Source organism: Callithrix jacchus, chromosome 1, assembly GCF_049354715.1.
Source record: "Callithrix jacchus isolate 240 chromosome 1, calJac240_pri, whole genome shotgun sequence".
In the NCBI taxonomy this organism is placed as follows: domain Eukaryota; kingdom Metazoa; phylum Chordata; class Mammalia; order Primates; family Cebidae; genus Callithrix; species Callithrix jacchus.
Genome location: NC_133502.1, coordinates 191,845,193 through 191,864,140, shown reverse-complemented (window position 1 = coordinate 191,864,140; position 18,948 = coordinate 191,845,193). Strand labels below are relative to the sequence as shown.

At 46.2% G+C, this 18,948-nt stretch overlaps 1 long non-coding RNA gene across 1 annotated transcript; it reads left to right on the top strand.

Annotated features, from left to right (window-relative positions):
• Positions 1–1,344: 1,344 nt before the first annotated feature.
• Positions 1,345–13,833, top strand: LOC128928705 (uncharacterized). The gene is made up of 3 exons (XR_008474132.2): positions 1,345–1,510; positions 10,102–10,206; positions 12,354–13,833. It is a non-coding gene; the product is annotated as an uncharacterized LOC128928705 (long non-coding RNA).
• The last annotated feature ends 5,115 nt before the right edge of the window (positions 13,834–18,948 follow it).

Sequence of the window (18,948 nt, the reverse complement as noted above, 5' to 3'; positions counted from 1 at the left end):
CTTCCGTTTTTAGGAGGTTTAGGGAAATAGGAGTAAAGTCTACCCTACTGACTTGCTGAAAGGGTTAGATGTGAAAGTCCAAAGAAAGCATTTGGACAGGGCCCACGGCGAGGGTTCCATAAAGAGCTGGCTCTTCCCTTCCTCTCTCAGCCCTTACTCCAAGGCATGTCACTTGTGGGGTGACAATCAGGTGATGCCACAGGACAACAGAGCAGCAGCTCTGACAACCCACATGTTCCTGCAGGGCTGGGCAAGGCCTCCTGAGCAACCGCTCAGCTCAGCCTGGCACCCATGACCAGGCAGAGGATTCAGACTCAGAGCAGAGCCTTGGGCCTTAGCTGGAGGGGCAACTGAGTATGTGTTGCAGGGGGACCGACAGCCCCTCCTTAGCTTGCATTGGTTCCCAGACTGGCAACATGATCGTCCCCTTGACCCCGAGAGGGAACAACTGCACTGGGGCCATCCTGTGACTTGCATCCCTCACACAGGGCCTGTTTAACCTTGAGCAGCTGCTGTGACCACAGCCAACAGCTGGGCCCCACTGGGCCATAAATCACTGGTGACACTAAACAGGTAGTGTGGCCAGCGGCTGTTCCTAGCCATGGAGGGGTGGGCTAGGGGAGCAGGCGGGGCTTAGAACTCACTCCCCCATAATCCCCACCCATGGGACTCAAGCCAGTGGTGGCTTTGTGTCTGGCTTTGAATCATCGCTGGACAAAGGCTTCCCTCAACAACCAGAGGTCTGTAGACTCCACAGCAGTGTGGACTTGCAGAGGATGGACACACGGATAAGCCAAGTTGGAAACTGTCAGAGAAAGTCTGAAATAGGCTGGGTGCGGTGGCTCACACCTGTAATCCCAGAACTTTGGGAGAATGAGGCAGGCGGATCACCAGGTCAGGAGATTGAGACCATTCTGGCTAACATGGTGAAATCCCATCTCTACTAAAAATACAAAAAATTAGCCGGGCCTGGTGGCACGTGCCTGTAATCCCAGCTACTCAGGAGGCTGAAGCAGGAGAATTGCTTGAACCCAGGAAGCAGAGGTTGTGGTTAGCTGAGGTCATGCCATTGCACTCCAGCCTGGGAGACAAGAGCAAGACTCTGTCTCAAAAAAAAAAAAGAAAGAAAGAAAGAAAGTCTGAAATAAAGCCACTGTAGCCACACTACAGGATCGCGGGGACAAGCCTGTGCCTTCTGCATCCATCTTGCCTCTGCCTTTACTGTGAAATCGGCATGAGCAGGAAGCACTAATCCGACAGATTCCACTAATGCTCAAAACACATGCTCCAAGCCCGGGCCCGCCCCCTGGCCAGCCACAGCCCGCAGCCCTCTGGCCACTAGGCAGAGGCCCGGAAAGCAGAGCTAAAGGGAATCGGAAACACAGCCGGAGGGAAAGGGAGCTGAGGCGCAGCAGGAGGCAGCTGGATTCTTCTCTTATCTGATGAAAGTGGATTCCAGGCAGTTCATCCACGTGTTTACTGCTCCTATGCGATTCGCCTAGAAATGTCGGTAATGGCATTTTCTCTTTAATATCATAATAGGCACCAGAAAGGAGAATAGCATTAATGGTTATGTTGTCATTAGGTACGTAAAGGTAAAAAAAAAATTGATGAGTGTGTGTGTGTGTGTGTGTGTGTGTGAAAATAAAAGTGTATGTCAACTAGTTGCTCACAACTGTCAGCACCTGTTTACACCTTTCTCTCTCTCTCTCTTTTTTTGAAACAGAGTCTTATTTGTTGCCCAGGCTGGAGTGCAGTGGTGAAATCTCAGCTCACTGCAGCCTACGCCTCCTGGGTTCAAGCAATTATCTTGTCTCAGCCACCCTAGTAGCTGGGATTAGCAGTGCACCACCACGCCTGGCTAATTTTGTATTTTTAGTAGAGACTGGGTTTCACCATATTGGCCAGGCTGGTCTTGAACTCCTGAGTTCAAGTGATCCACTGCCTCAGCCTCTCAAAATGCTAGACTTACAGGTGTGAGCCACCAGGCCTATGTTTACATCTTGAAAAAGCTGGAAAGAAAAGTGCAAAGGGGGCTGGGCGCGGTGGCTCAAGCCTGTAATCCCAGCACTTTGGGAGGCCAAGGCGGGTGGATCACGAGGTCAAGAGATCGAGACCATCCTGGTGAACATGGTGAAACTCCATCTCTACTAAAAATACAAAAATTAGCTGGGCATGGTGGCACACGCCTGTAATCCCAGCTACTCAGGAGGCTGAGGCAGGAGAATTGCCTGAACCCAGGAGACGGAGGTTGCGGTGAGCCGAGATTGTGCCATTGCACTCCAGCCTGGGTAACAAGAGTGAAACTCCGTCTCAAAAAAAAAAAAAAAAAGAAAAAAGAAAAATGCAAAGGGAATGTAGTTGTTTTAGGATGCTGGGAGATGCTGGGATGATTTGATTTTAATTGTTCTTGGCAAATCTAATCTATGGGGTCAGGACAATGGCAGCCCTGGGGGTATTGGTGACTGGAAGGGTTTTTGGAGATTCCGATGGATCCAGATGTGAGTTACAGGGGTGTGTTCACATGATTTGCCAAGCTGAACACTTGTGATTTGTGTACTATTCTGTGTTGCCGCTGTAATAAAACGTTTACTTTAACAGATGTTTGTGAATGATATAGTTTTTGTTTGTTTGTTTGTTTTGTTTTTTTGAGGCTGTCTTGCTCTGTCACCCAGGCTAGAATGCAGTGGCACAATCTCGGCTCACTTCAACCTTTGCCTCCCAGGTTCAAGTAATTCTCCTGCCTCAGCCTCCTGAGTAGCTGGGATTACAGGCGCTCACCATCACGCCTGGTTAATTTTTGCATTTTTAGTAGAGACAGAGTTTTACCATCTTGGCCAGGCTGGTCTGAAACTCCTGACCTCGTGATCCACCCACCTCAGCCTCCCAAAATGCTGGGATTACAGGTGTGAGCCACCTTTCCCAGCCATGAACGATACCTTTTTTTGTAAACAACTGAAAATATTTCCAAAGAAACTCAAAAGGTGAAAGGAACTTTAGGATTACCTAATCCAATTCCATTGCTGTACTGAGGAAGAAATGAAGGGTCAAAGAGAAACCAGTTACTGCATTGTATATTTCGAAATAGCTAAAAGAGGCCAGGCATGGTGGCTTATGCCTGTAATCCCAGCAGTTTGGGAGGCTGAGGTGGGAGGATCACTTGAGCCCAGGAGTTCAAGACTAGCCTGGCCAACATTGTGAGTCTCTGTCTCTACAAAAAAAATAAAAGAATTAGGTGGGTGTAGTGGCACATGCCTGTGGTTCCAGCTACGTGGGAAGCTGAGGTGGGAGGATCACTTGAGCTGAGGAGTCTGAGGTTATAATTGCACCACTGCACTCCAGTATGGGTGTCTCCAAGGAAAAAAGAAAGAAACCGCCTTACCATTGTTCTTGTGCGACTCTGCCCCAAGAACCACCACAGAGACTTCTATACAACCTGCCAGAGATAGTCTGTGTGCTAAACGTGCTTTTTTTTTTTAAGCCAAATTTAGCAGTGGGAATTGTATATCAACTTTAGTGACACTGATATTAATAAGTTCTGATAACCCTCTATCATCAGACCAGCCTTTTTTGTTTCTTATTTACACAAAGGGAAACTTGCTTTACATACCTTGCTGCTAACTTATAACACACTGAAGACGCTTCATATCAATTCACTTAACTCCTGTCCCCACTCTTTTTAAAGACTAGAGAATGCTCCTTTGTGTGGACTATCGAAACAAACCCCTATTAGGGGACATTTATAATAGATCATTTCTAATCAGTCAGTATTACATCACTGTTGCCATAGACAAAACATTTTTATGTTATTTTGTACACATTTAAGGAAATTGTACAGTAACTTGTTAGAAGTGGAATTAGAGTTACACAAACAAATCTATTTTAAATTTAGTAAATATTGCCATATTGCTACCCACAAGCAGTACCATTTTACAGACTCATAAGCAAGGTATGGGAGCACCTGTTTACCTACACTGTTGTAACATAACAGTATCAAATGCTTTGGACTTTGCCAATCTGATAGATTTAAAATGACATGTCAGGGATGGACGCAGTAGCTCGCTTCTGTAATCCCAGGACTTTGAGAGGCTGAGGCAGGTGGATCACTTGAGGTTAGGAGCTTGAGACCAACCTGGCCAACATGGTAAAAAAAACCCGACTCTACTAAAAAAATTCAAAAATTAGCTGGGCATGATGACATTTGCCTGCAATGCCAGCTACTGAGGAGGCTGACGAAGAGAATCACTTGAACCTGGGAGGCGAAAGTTGCAGTGAACTGAGATTGTGCCAGTGGACTGCAGCCTGGGGAACAGAGAGAGACTCTGTCTCAATCAATCAATCAATCAATCAATCAAATAAAGTGACATGTCAGACTAACTATAACTCACCTTTCTCCTATTATGAGGGAGCCTGAATGTTTTTTTCATTTGTTTGACTCATTTGTGTTTCCACTAATGAGAACTCCTTTGTTCATTTTTTAATTCCATTTTTGTATTCGGTTGTTGATTTTTGTATCATTATCATCAACTTTTTTTTTTTTTTAAAGAAACCCTTTTGCATGATCTGGGCTCTACATTATCAAGTTTTAAAATAAAATTCAAAATATTATTATTATTTGAAACAGGGTCCTACTCTGTCACCTAGGCTGGCGGGCAGTGGCATGATCAAGGCTCACTGCCAGCCTTTACCTCCTGGGCTTAACTGATCCTCCTACATTAGCCTCCCAAGTAGCTGGGACTACAGGCAGGCACAACCATGCCCAGCTCATTTTTCGTGTGTGTATTTTTTAAGGGTTTTGGTGTGTTAGCCTAGGCTGGTCTCGAAATCCTGAGCTCAGGCAGTCTGCCTACCTCAGTCTCACAAAGTGCTGGGATTACAGGGGTGAGCCACTGTGCCCACTAGAAAATATAATTTTAAACATTTATTAAAAGTAGGTGGGCCAGGCACAGTGGCTCACGCCTATAATCCCAGCACTTTGGGAGGCGGAGGCGGGCAGGCAGATCAGGAGGTCAAGAGATGGAGACATCCTGGCCAACACAGTGAAACCTTGTCTCTACTAAAAATACAAAAAATTAGCTGGGCATGGTGGCACATGCCTGCAGTAACAGCTACTCAGGAGGCTGAGGCAGGAGAATCACCTAAACCTGGAAGGCGGAGGTTGCAGTGACCTGATATCACGCCACTGAACTCCAGCCTGGGCGACAGAGGGAGACTCCATCTAAAAAAAAAAAAAAGTCCGGGTGTGGTGGCTCATGCCTGTAATCCAAGCATTTTGGAGGCCAAGGCAGGCAGATCACCTGAGGTTGGGAGCTCAAGACTAGCCTGACCAACATGGTGAAACCCCATCTTTTTTTTTTGAGACAGAGTTTCGCTGTTGTTACCCAGACTGGAGTGCAATGGCACGATCTCGGCTCACTACAACCTCCCCCTTCTGGGTTCAAGTAATTCTCCTGCCTCAGCCTCCTGAGTAGCTGGGACTACAGGCGCGCACCACCATGCCCAGCTAATTTTTGTATTTTTAGTAGAGACGGGGTTTCACCATGTTGACCAGGATGGTCTCGATCTCTTGACCTCGTGATCCACCCGCCTCAGCCTCCCAAAGTGCTGGGATTATAGGTGTGAGCCACCACGCCCGGCCGAAACCGTGTCTTAAAAAAAAAAAAATGGGCTGGGCGTGGTGGCTCATGCCTGTAATCCTAGCACTTTGGGAGGCCAAGGAAGGCAGATTGCCAGAGCTCGGGATATATATACACACATATATGTATATTTAATTTATAAAATAGTTTACACACACATATATATTTAATTTATAAAGTATTTACACACCTAATAATAGCATAATAGTATCTCTTATTTATTGAATACTTCCTGGGTCCTAGGCGTTGGGCTAAATAATCTTAGGGCATGTGAAATTTCTAGTTCTGCTTTTGCACATAGCAGGAGTGGTTTTTCATGTTGCGACATTGTCTTTATGATTCTCATTTGCAATGGCTGCTTAGCATTCTGTCAAGATACTGTGTATAGTATCATGCAATTAGCTGTTTGCTGTTAGCTTGCTTTCTTTCTTTCTTTCTTTCTTTCTTTCTTTCTTTCTTTCTTTCTTTCTTTCTTTCTTTCTTTTCTTTTTCTGAGATAGAGTCTTGCTCTGTCTCCCAGGTTGGAGGGCAATGGGACAATCTTAGCTCACTGCAAACTTCACCTCTGGGTTCAAGCAATTCTTCTGCCTCAGCCTCCTTAGTAGCTGGGATTACAGGTGCTTGCCACTGCGTGCAGCTAATTTTTGTATTTTTTTTAGTAGAGATGGGGTTTCGCCATCTTGGCCAGACAGGTCTCAAACTCCTGACCTCAGGTGATCTATCTGCCTCGGCCTCCCAGACTGCTAGGATTATAGGCCTGAGCCACCACACCCAGCCAAACTGTTAGCTTTCAGTTGCTCCTATTGCCTTTAATTTCTTTCTTTTTCTTTTTTTGAGATGGATTCTTGCTCTTGTTGCCCAGGCTGGAGTGCAGTGGTGCAATCTTAGCTCACCACAACCTCTGCCTCCTGGGTTCATGTAATTCTTCTGCCTCCTGAGTAGCTGGGATTACAGGCATGCTCCACCACGCCCAGTCAATTTTTGTATTTTTAGTAGAATAGGGGTTTTTCCATGTTGGTCAGGTTGGTTTCGAACTTTCAGCCTCAGGTAATCTGCCCATCTTGGCATCCCTAAGTGCTGGGATTATAGGCATGAGCCACTGCACCCAGCCTTGCCTTATAATTTCTGAGTAGTAATCCCTTCAAATTGTTTTTTTGTTTTTTGAGACGGAGTTTCGCTCTTGTTACCCAGGCTGGAGTGCAATGGCAAGATCTTGGCTCACCGCAACCTCCGCCTCCTGGGTTCAGGCAATTCTCCTGCCTCAGCCTCCCGAGTAGCTGGGATTACAGGCATGTGCCACCATGCCCAGCTAATTTTTTGTATTTTTAGTAGAGACGGGGTTTCACCATGTTGACCAGGATGGTCTCGATCTCTTGACCTCGTGATCCACCCGCCTCGGCCTCCCAAAGTCAAATTGTTTTTAAAAAGTTAAATTATTACATTTCATCATTGCATTGCAAACAGCACTTTTTTTTTTTTTTTTTGAGACAGAGTCTCACTCAGTTGCCCAGCCTGGAGTGCAGTGGCACCATCTCAACTCACTGCAACCTCCACCTCCTGGGTTCAAGCGATTCTCCTGCCTCAGCTTCCAGAGTAGCTGGGACTACAGGCACCTGCCACCATGCCTGGCTAATTTTTGTATATCTAGTACAGACAAGGTTTCATCATACTGGCCACTTTGGTCTCGAACTCCTGATCTCAAGTGATCTGCCCACCTTGGCCTCCCAACCTACTGGAATTACAGGCATGAGCCACCATCCCCAGTCGGCATCTTACTTTAAGGTCAAATAGACATCCTTTAAATATTTATAAATATTCAATCATTGTAATTAAAATGTTTGTCTTACAAAACAGAGGAAAATAAAATAGTAAATAGTAGCTATAAAGGGTATACAGACACAGATATACACACACATATATAGACACATACACACATATACACCCATATATATACATACACACACACACATATAAAAATATACATACATATATACACACATACATATACACACACACATACACATATTAAACATTCATTACCTACCAAAGGTTCTTTTTTTTAAAGACGGGGTTTTACCATGTTAGTCAGGCTGGTCTTGAACTCCCGACCTCAGGTGATCCACCCCTCTTGGCCTTCAAAGTGCTTGGATTATAGGCGTGAGCCACCATGCCCGGCCTCAAAGTTTCCTTTTTATTTGGTGTTTATAAATTCTGTACCATTGAATTCCCTTTCCCCACAAAAAGTACATAGAAATGGTCATTCGGTGGCTGTGAAGATTCACACTTCCTCTTAAGTTCAGCTCTTTCTCTCTCTTTAAATCTTTCCCACATGATTTAAAATTGTGGACACAAAATTATATCTGGGAGCTAAATGATAAGAACCTATGAACATAAAGAAGGAAACAACAGACCGAACACAGAGGCTCATGCCTGTAATCCTAGCACTTTGGGAGGCCGGGGCAGGGTGGATCACCTGAGGTTGGGAGTTCGAGACCAGCCTGACCAATACAGAGAAATCCCATCCCTACTAAAAATACAAAAATTAGCTGGACATGGTTGCACATGCCTGTAATCCCAGCTACTCAGGAGACTGAGACAGGAGAGTCGCTTGAACCTGGGAGGTGGAAGTTGTGTTGAGCCAAGATTGGACCACTGTACTCCAGCCTGGATGACAAGAGCAAAAACTCCATCCCCCCACAAAAAAAAAAAAAGAAAAATCAAGATACACTTTTTGATGTAACGTTGTCTTCAACATCATGAAAAGCAAATGCAGGCCGGGCGCAGTGGCTCACTCCTGTAATCCCAGCACTTTGGGAGACCGAGGGGGTGGATCATGAGGTCAAGAGATAGAGACCATCCTGGGCAACATGGTGAAACCCCATCTCTCCTAAAAATACAAAAATTAGCTGGGCATGGTGGTGCGCACCTGTAATCCCAGCTACTCGGGAGGCTGAGGCAGGAGAATTGCCTGAACCCAGGAGGCGGAGGTTGCGGTGAGCCGAGATCGCGCCATTGCACTCCAGCCTGGGTAACAAGAGGGAAACTCCGTCTCAAAAAAAAAAAAAAAAGCAAATGCAATTTCCTTTCACATAGCATAAACTGTAATGAAAGAATTATTTTTGACCCATTCTACCTTTAAAAGTATGATAAAGCCAGGTATAGTGGCATGCACCTGTAGTTCTAACAACTTGGGAAGTTGAGGCAGGTGGGTTGTGTGAGCCCAGGAGTTTGAGGTTATAGGGTTCTATGAACAGCCACTGTACTCCAGCCTGGGCAACGTAGTGAGACCCCATTACTAGAAAAAAAAGAAAAATTAAATAAATAAATGTATGATAATGAAATTGAAGTGACCACCACTGCATATGTTTATGCATGTGAAAGCTTATTTTCTTTACTCTTCTAAGTTAACAAATTATTTACTCTTTATATAATGTCAGTTGAGAAAAGGGACATCTAAAATTACACATACAATATGACTGCAATGACATTAAAAAAGTAAAATACAGGCTCATGCAGTGGCTCACACCTATAATCCCAGCACTTTGGAAGGTCAAGGAGTGCAAATCATGAGGTCAGGAGATTGAGACCATCTTGGCTAACAAGGTGAAATCCCGTCTCTATTAAAAATACTAAAAAAGTAGCTGGGCGTGGTGACACGCGCCTGTAGTCCCAGCTACTTGGGAGGCTGAGGCAGGAGAATCGCTTGAACCTGGGAGGTAGAGGTTGCAGTGAGCCAAGATCACACCACTGCACTTCAGCCAGCCTGGACAACAGAGTGAGACTCTGTCTCAAAAAAAAAAAAAAGAAAAGAAAAGAAAAGAAAAGAAAAAATTTTGTGTATTTCTTTTTAGTCTTATTATTATTTTATTAGGTGAAGTAAAATACACCTAATAAAATAATAAGAAGACTAAAAAGAAATACACAAAATCAAGTTATATGTCACCAAATTTTCCATAATGTAATATTAGTTTTACAAAGAAAAAGAAGTTATTGCATAATACTCTCATTTGGGGGCTGGCACATTAGAAAATAATTTCCGGGGCCCATTATGTACAGTGGTTCCCCCCAAACTACATCCTCCCCTTGGAAATAGAGCCTTAACTGATTGGCTTCACCCATGTTCTGTCAATGTCAGAATTCAGCCAAGGCAGTGTGTCTTTTTACCTTTCAGTAAAACAGAGAAGGGCTGGGCGCGGTAGCTCATGCCTGTAATCCCAGCACTTTGAGAGGCTGAAGCAGGTGAATTGCTTGAGTCCAGCAGTTTGAGACCAGCCTGGGCAACGTGGTGAGACCGCATCTCTACAAAAATTACAAAAATTAGCTGAGCATGGTGGTGTGTGCCTTAGTCTCAGCTACTCGAGAGGCTGAGGTGGGAGGATTGCTTGAGCCCGGGGGGCAGAGTTTGCAGTGAGCTGATGTCACATATGGACAGGGACTGATCTGAAATGAGCTTCTCCTGTTGCAGGTTAAGGCTCATCTGCTGCAGGAACAGGCATCCGAATGATAATCACGTGAACAGTGTGAACCAGCCCCACAAAAACATCCTTGTATCCACTGGTTGTGATTACAGGTAACTCCCCACTCCCAAGTTGTAGGCTCATTGTTTTATTTAAAAAGTAGGCAGGCATAATCCCAGCACTTTGGAAGGTGGAGGGAGGCGGATCACCAGGTTAGGAGTTTGAGACCAACATGGTAAAACCCGGTCTCTACTAAAAATTCAAAAATTAGACAGGCCTGGTGGTGTGCACCTGTAATCCCAGCTACTCAGGAGGCTGAGGCAGGAGAATCGCTTGAATCCAGGAGGCAGAGGTTACAGTGAGCTGAGATTGTGCCACTGCATTCCAGCCTTGGTGACAGAGCGAGACTCTGTCTCAAAACAAAACAAAAAAAGCAGGCAGGTGAGGAGAGCTGTGCGATGAAGAGATGAGTTCCTGAGTGTGAAGGAGGGGAGGATTCTGAGGAAAAAAAACGGAAAACACGAGCAAACAAACACAAAGGAGTAGGAGCTCTGCTCACTGTGACACGCGAGCCCTCAGAGTGATATGACCTGATTTTTGTGTAGGGAGGTCCCTGATCTTCTGCTCTTCCTTCTGCACCTGAATGGGTTCAGCCAAGTACAGACAAAACTCTGTAGGCCCCAACACCCTTGAGTCAAACTGCCCCTCTAAGCAGGGCTGCTTCCAGTCATGTGGGATGAGTTATTCACGGTACTCATGAATGGATGCTTAATATTGAAGTAAATTGGCCGGATACATTAGCTCATGTCTGTAATCCCAGCACTCTGGGAGACCCAAGGGGGCGGGTCACCTGAGGTCGGGAGTTTGAGACCAGCCTGACCAATATTGAGAAACCCTGTCTCCACTAAAAATACAAAATTAGCTGGGCATGGTGGCACATGCCTGTAATCCCAGCTACTTGGAACGCTGAGGCAGGAGAATTGCTCTAACCCGGGAGGCAGAGGTTGCGATGAGCTGAGATCATGCCATTGCACTCCAGCCTGGGCAATAAGAGTGAAACTTTGTCAGAAAGAAAGAAAGAGAGAGAGAGAGAGAGAGAGAGAGAGAGAGAAAGAAAGGAATCACCTTGTTTCTTCCCAGAGAGCCTCACCTTAAACACCCAGATCTTTCTTTTTCTTTTTCTTTCTTTTTAAATTTTTTTCTTAAGCTGGAGTCTCACTCTGTCGCCCAGGATGGAGTGCAGGACTTCAGTGGCGTGATCTTGGCTCACTGCAACCTCCGTCTCCCAGGTTCAAGCGATTCTCCTGCGTCAGCCTCCCGAGTAGCTGAGATTACAGGTGCACACCACCATGCATGGCTAATTTTTTTTGTATTTTTATTAGAGGTGAGGTTTTGACATTTTGGCCAGGCTGGTCTTGAATTTCTGACCTCAAGTGATCTGCCAGCCTTGGCCTCCCAAAGCGCTGGGATTACAGGCAAAAGCCACTGTGCCTGGCCCCTTTTTCTTTCTTTTTTTTTTTTTTGACACAAGGTCTCCCTTTGTCACCAGGCTACAGTGTATTGGCATGATCATGGCTCACTACAGCCTTGACCTCCTGAGCTAAAGTGATCCTCCCACCTCAGCCTCCTGAGTAGCTAGGACCATAGGTGCGCCCAACCACTCCAGGCTAATTTTTTTATTCCTTTTTTTTTTTTAAAGAGATGAGGTCTCCCTGTGTTGCCCAGACTGGTCTGAAACTCCTGGGTTCAAGCAATCCTCCCACCTTGACCTCCCAAAGTCCTGGGATTATAGGGTGAGCCACAGCTCCCGGCTATAGGACTTTTTTTTTTCTTAGAGAGACGAGGGTCTCACTATGTTGCCCAGGTTGGTCTCAAACTCCTGGGCTCAAGCCATCCTCCTGCCTTGGGCTCCCAAAATGCTGGGATTACAGGTGTGAGCCAGTGCACCCAGCCTGTGGCCATAGGATTTTGTTTTACTACATAAACCTAGGTTGCAGGTTGCAGCTTCCTCCCTGTTATTTTATCACTAACAAATTTGGTTGCCAAGGCAACCATGCAGCAGTGTAATCCACCCATCCACCTAGGCTGGCGTCAGTGGCAGGAGTTTGGGGTTGAATTTGGTGTTTTGTAAATTCTGTACCATTAAATTCCCTTCCCCCACAAAAAGCATGTAGAAATGGCCATTCAGTGGCTGTGGAGATTCACACTTTCCCCTTCTAGGTCCAATTCTTTCTCTCTCTTTTTTCTCCCTGCCTATCAGACATGTGCAGAATGCCCATCAGAGAAAGAGTAAGAATGAGGAGTACGTCATGTCCAGAAAGAGGGTCAGCAGGGAGCAGTGCCTCGGGAGGATCTCATATTAAAACCTGGAATTGTAGTCTCTACAGAAAAGTTGGAAGATCTGGCAACATTGGGCCCATGGTTCCTCAGGAGGCCTCTTCTTTGTGGTAAGTAGCAATGACTCCCTCCAGACAGGAGCCACATTCTCCACCAATCAGTGCTTCTCATTTACATTTTTGTGCCTGGTCCTGGCAGACATCTTCGTGGATGCTTTTTTTCTTAGTCTTCATTATTATTATTATTATTTGAGATGGAGTCTCCCTGTGTCACCCAGACTGGAGTGTAATGGTGCAATCTTGCCTCACTGCAACCTCTGCCTCCCAGGATCAAGTGATTCTCCTGCCTCAGCCTCCCAAGTAGCTGGGACTATAGGCGTGCACCACCACACCTGGCTAATTTTTGTATTTTTAGTAGAGACAAGGTTTTCCCATGTTGGCCAGGCTGGTCTCGAACTCCTGGTCCACCCACCTTGGCCTCCCAAAGTGCTGGGTTTTCAGGCATGAACCACCATGCCCAGTCTATTTATTTATTTTTTAGAAAGCAGATCTTGCTCTGTTGCCCACCTAGAGTGCAGTGGTGCCATGGTAGCTCACCTGCAGCCTTGAACTCCCAGGCTCAAGTGATCCTCCTGCCTTAGCCTCCTGTGTAGCTGAAACCACAGGCACATGCCACCATGCCCAGCTAATTTTATTTTATTTTTTTTAGAGATAGAGGTCTCACTATGTTGCCCAGGCTTGTCTCAAACTCCTGGGCTCAAGTAATCCTCTCGCCTAAGCCTCCCAAAGGTTTAGGATTGGGATTACAGGTAGGAGCCACCTTACCCCACCTTAGAAAGCTTTTAATTCGCTAATTCTCAACTTGAGGGATGATGGAAGGATATTCTCTTAAAGATTTTTCAAATTACTTTTGTATACTGAAAAGACTCTAACACAACTCCTTCTTACCATCCTTCCTCCCACCCTCTCCCCACGCACAATGAAAATCACTTTCAGAAGCCCAAACCCCACTCCTGCCACAGTCAGTACTGAAGTATGGAACTTCCACCCACAAAGTTTCCCTGATCCTGCAGGAAAATGTGTAGACGCTGACTCTCATTTCACACAACAGCATTCACACCCCCTCCTCTCCAACCATCACTAGAGTTTGTAACCTAGCAACACAGCATCCATTGGGGTAGCAACCTCTCGCCAATTCATTCATCCCTTCAGTAGACATTGAGTGAGCTGCTCCCACGCCTGGGATAGGCAAGCACTCAGAAAAGATTTGTTGAATGAATGAATGAAGACACAGGGATGAATGAGGCCCCAAAGGAGGTCATACTCTGGAAAGGAGAAAAACAGACTAAAGGCCGGGCGTGGTGGCTCACGCCTGTAATCCCAGCACTTTGGGAGGCCAAGGCAGGTGGATCACCTGAGACCAGCCTGGCCAACAGGGTGAAAACCTGTTTCTACTAAAAATACAAAAAGTAGCTGGTTATGGTGGTGTATGCCTGCTACTCTGGAGACTGAGGCAGGAGAATCACCTGAACCCAGGAGATGGACACTGCGGTGAGCCAAGATCATGCCATTGCACTCCAATCTGGATGACAGAAGGAGACATCGTCTCAAAAAAAAAAAAAAAAAAAATGCAGACTGAAAAAAAGTTTGTAGACCAGGCTCAGTGGTTCATGCCTGTAATCCTAGCACTTTGGGAGGCCAAGGTGGGTGGATCACCTGAGGTCAGGAGTTCAAGACCAGGCTGGCCAAGATAGTGAAACCCTATCTCTACTAAAAATTAAAAAAATTAGCTAGGTGTGGTGGCAGGCGTCTGTAATTCCAGCTACTCTGGAGACTGAGGCAGGAGAATTGCTTGAACCTGGGAGGTGGAGGTTGCAGTGAGTGAGATCGTGTCACTGCACTCTAGCCTAGGTAACAAGAGTGAAACTCGGTCTCAAAAAAAAAAAAAAAAAGGTTGTAATACAGCACTTAACAGATGTATGTATGCATATGTAAATTGCAGGGGAGAAGTTACCATCCTGTTTAGGAAAGTCAAGGAAAGGAGAGGGGACAGTTCCATTAGGTCTTTTTTTTGTTCGTTTTTGAGATAGAGTCTCAATTTGTCCCGGAGGCTGGAGTGTTGGTGGTGCAATCTTCTATCTCAGCTCATTGCAACCTCCACCTCCTGGATTCAAGTGATTCTTGTTCAAGTGATTCTCTCAGCTTCCGAAGGAGCTGGGATTATGGGTTTGTGCCACCATGCTCGACTAATTTTTGTATTTTTAGTAGAAATGGGATTTCATCTTGGCCAGGCTGGTCTCGAACTCCGAAACTTAGGTGATCCACCTGCCTCAGCCTCCCAGAGTGCTGGGATTACAGGCGTGAGCCACTGCGCCCAGCCTCAGTTAGGTCTTGTGAGAGGAGCAGGATTTGTCACATAAGAAGGAACAGGAGGAACAATGCTCCAGGGAAAAAGAAGATCACGAGCAAAGGCCCCAGGTATGGAACTGTAAGGTATGTCTGAAGCCATGGGGAAGTTCAATCAGTGGAGCAGACGGTACATCAAGATTCCTAAACTCTATACCCATGAAGGTTCAAGCCAGTCCTAAAGTTAGGCAGCAAGGTCAGAGTTCTCTCGAAACAAAGGACAGACATCCCAGCATGGTGCACTCTAGCACAGGCACTGGCCTGCCCTGATCAGTAGTGTTTGCAGAATAAAGCTGAAGATGGAAGAGAGACAGAGGGGAACGGATGGGTGCCATGGCTCATGCCTATAATCCTAGCATTTTGGGAAGCTGAGGTGGGAGAATTACTTGAGCCCAGGGGTTTGAGACCAGTCTGGGTAACATAGTGAGGCACCATCTGTTAAAAAAAAAAAGAAAGAAAGAAAAAGAAAAAAATTAGCTGGGTGTGGTGGCACATGCCTGTAACCCCAGCTACTCAGAAGGCTGAGGTGGGAGGATCACTTGAGCCTTGGAAGTTGAGGCTACAGTGAGCCATGATTAGGCCATTATGCCACGGCACTCCAGCCTGGGCAAGACAGCAAGACCCTGTCTCAAAAAAAAAAAAAAAAAAAAAAGGGAAAAGAAACCAGTGTCAACAGGAGCCATCCACATGCCAGGCATGGTCAAGATGCAGAAAGCAGCTACCACCCATAGAACTGGGAAAACAGCCAGGCACGGTGGCTCATGCCTATAATTTCAGCACTTTGGGAGGCCAAGACAGGTGGATCACCTGAGGTTGGGAGTTCAAGACCAGCCTGGCCAACGTGGCGAAACCCTCTCCTTACTAAAAATACAAAAAATTAGCCAGGCATGGTGGCAGGCGCCTATAATCCAAGCCACTTGGGAGGCTGAGGTATGAGCATCGCTTGAACTCGGGAGGTGAAGGTTGCAGTGAGCTGAGATTGCACCATTGCACTCCAGCCTGGGCAACAGGAGCAAAACTCCACCTCAAAAAAAAAAAAATGGAACTGGGAAAACAAAGGGAAGAGGCTGAGGTTACAGAACCTAAAAGCCTGGAAGAGCAGGTCCATGGAGCTGGAACCTAGACTTCTGACAAAGCTGTGTGTGACAGGCACTGTGTCACCTCTCCCATGTTCTTGTAGCACTCACCATTCCTGTGCACCCCAAGGTTTCCTGCTGCTTGCACCAAGACTCGAATCCTGAAGGGCTTTCTCTGGCCACAGGAGCATGCTCAGCCTGAACCTGGGCAGTAAGGAGGTGGCAGAAAGTTATCGTTCCCAGGAGAAGCCCCAAATAATGAAAGGTGGGAGTTAGTGAATAATGTCAAGCATCTTCCTCCTAGAATTGAACAATCCTGAGGAGTGCTCTACACCACCTAGATGCGAGCTGAGATGAGACTCTAATTGTCAAAAGGGTAACACTCATTAATGGAACCTCGGCCAGGTGTAGTGGCTCATGCCTGTAATCCCAGCACTTTGGGAGGCTGAGGCGGGAGGATCACGAGTTCAAGACCAGCCTAGCCAACATGGTGAAACCCCCGTCTCTACTAAAAAATACAAAAATGAGCCAAGCGTGGTGGTGAGCACCTGTAATCCCAGCTACTTGGGATGCTAAGGCAGGATAATTGCTTGAACCCGGGAGGCAGAGGTTGCAGTGAACCGTGATGGAGCCACTGCACTCCAGCCTGGGTGACAAGATGAGACTCTGTCTCAAAAAGTAAAAAATAAAAGCCTGGGTGTGGTGGCTCACACCTGTAATCCCAGCACTTTGTGAGGCCAAGGTAGGCGGATCATGAGGTCAGGAGTTCGAGACCAGCCTGGCCAACATGGTGAAACCCCGTCTGTACTAAAAATACAAAAAGTTAGACAGGTGTGGTGGCGGTCACCTGTAATCCCAGCTACTGGGGAGGCTGAGGCATGAGAATCACTTGAACCCGGGAGGCAGAGGTTGCAGTGAACCAAGATCACACCACACCATTGCACTTCAGTCTGGGCGACAGTGTGAGACTCAGTCTCAATAAATAAATAAATATATATATATATATATATCAACCACACCCAGCATATCAGCTTTCTTACCATTTCTGGCACACTTTCCCACTACTCAAGTAGTGTTTCCAGGAATTATTTTTTTTTGAGACCGAGTCTCACTCTGTCACCCAGGATAGAGTACAGTGGCCTGATCTCGGCTCACTACCCCCTCTGCCTCCTAGGCTCAAGCAATTCTCGTGCTTCAACCTTCTGAGTAGCTGGGACTACAGGTGTGAGCTACCAGGCCCGGCTGGTTTTTATATTTTCAGTAGAGACAGGTTTCACCATGTTGGTCAGGCTGGTCTCGAACTCCGAGCCTCAGGTGGTCCACCTGCCTTGGTCTCCCAAAGTGTTGGGATTACAGGTGTGAGACACCATGCCCAGCCCTGGGGATCATTTTTGAAATAAGCCACCTGCTCTCAAATACTTGCCTGAGGATAAGCATTTGATGGAACCTAAAATGGGATCCTTTTGGTAGTGGCTCCAGAAAGCAAGCTCTCAGGATGCAGTTTTGGAACTGAATCATTAGCCAGCCAGATGGCAAGAAGGAGCCTGTTACTGATATTCAGATGGGTGGGGATAACCCTCAGCATGCGGCACCAGCAAAAAAAACACAAGGAAAAAGATAAAAAAAATAATAGGTTCGAGTCAGCCAAGTATCAACTCAGAGCCTCTGAGTCTCATCTTGGGTAGATAAGGATGGGGTACAGTTGGCAGAATATGCATTGGCTCAGGCCAACAGCTTGATCACCTGAAATATATGAGGGTAATAGTTACTGGAAGGACTGTGACCTGATTGGCCATTTTAACTGCCAACTCTTTATAAAAGCCCACTTTGGGAGGCAGAGGAGGGCAGATCGCTCGAGTCCAGGAGTTCGAGACCAGCTTGGGCAACATAGTAAAACCCTGTCTCTACTAAAAATACAAAAAATTAGCCAGGTGTGGTGTGTGCCTGTCATGTAGTCCCAGAGACCAGGGGTGCTGAGGTGGGAGGATCACTTGAGCCCAGGAGGTTGAGGCTGCAGTGAGCTGTGATCGTGCCACTGCACTCCAGCCTATGCGACAGAGTGAGGCCCTGACTCAAAAAAAAAAAAAAAAGAAAAGATAAGCTGGGCGTAGTGTCATGCACCTGTACTACTACTTGGGAGGTAGAGGCAGGAGGATCTCTTGAGCTCCGGGGTTTGAGGCTGCAGTGAACGAGGATCCAGCCACTACATTCCAGTCTGGGCAAAAGAGCAAGACCCAGGTTTTTTGTTTGTTTGTTTTTTGTTTTTTTCTAAAAAAAAAAAAAAAAAGCCCAAGAAAAAAATATCAAAATAATAGGCTCAAGTCAGCCAACTATTGACTCAGAGCTCACTGTGAAAGCCGGAAAGTCTCTCTGGAGGCATTTAAAGAGAGTCTTTTTTTTTTTTTTTTTTGAGACAGAGTTTCACTCTGTCACCCAGGCTGAAGTGCAGTGGTGTGATCTCGGCTACAACCTCCACCTCTCAGGTTCAGTTAACTGTCTGCCTCACCCTCCCAAGTAGCTGGGATTACAGGCGCCTGCCACCACGCCTGGCTAATTTTTTTTTTTTTTTTGTATTTTTAGTAGAGACAGGGTTTCAAGATCTTGGCTAGGCTGGTCTTGAACTCCTGACCTAGTGATCCACCCACCTTGGCTTCCCAAAGTTCTGGGATTACAGGCGTGAGCCACCATGCCTGGCCTAAAGAGAGTCTTATCTCCTGTAGCCAGAAGATGGAGAGTGCTGAAACTCGCCCAAGATTTTAAGAGCAGAAGAGTTACAAAGGAGGTCGAATTCACAGCCTCAGCATGGTGTCACTGTGCTAGGGACTGGAGGGGAATGGGTCTCTGAGACCTAGAAGCAACATTTGAGTAGATGAAGCTGAGAACCTTAAAATTTCAGATTCACTTTAACCATCTGGGACAGCAGAACTGACCCCAACTCGGTACTAAGGAAAAGTAGTAGAAGGAAGATTCTCAATACCTGGAGACCATGCAAGGTTCTCATGAAATGCAGATATCTTAGACAATGACAGTTGCCCTC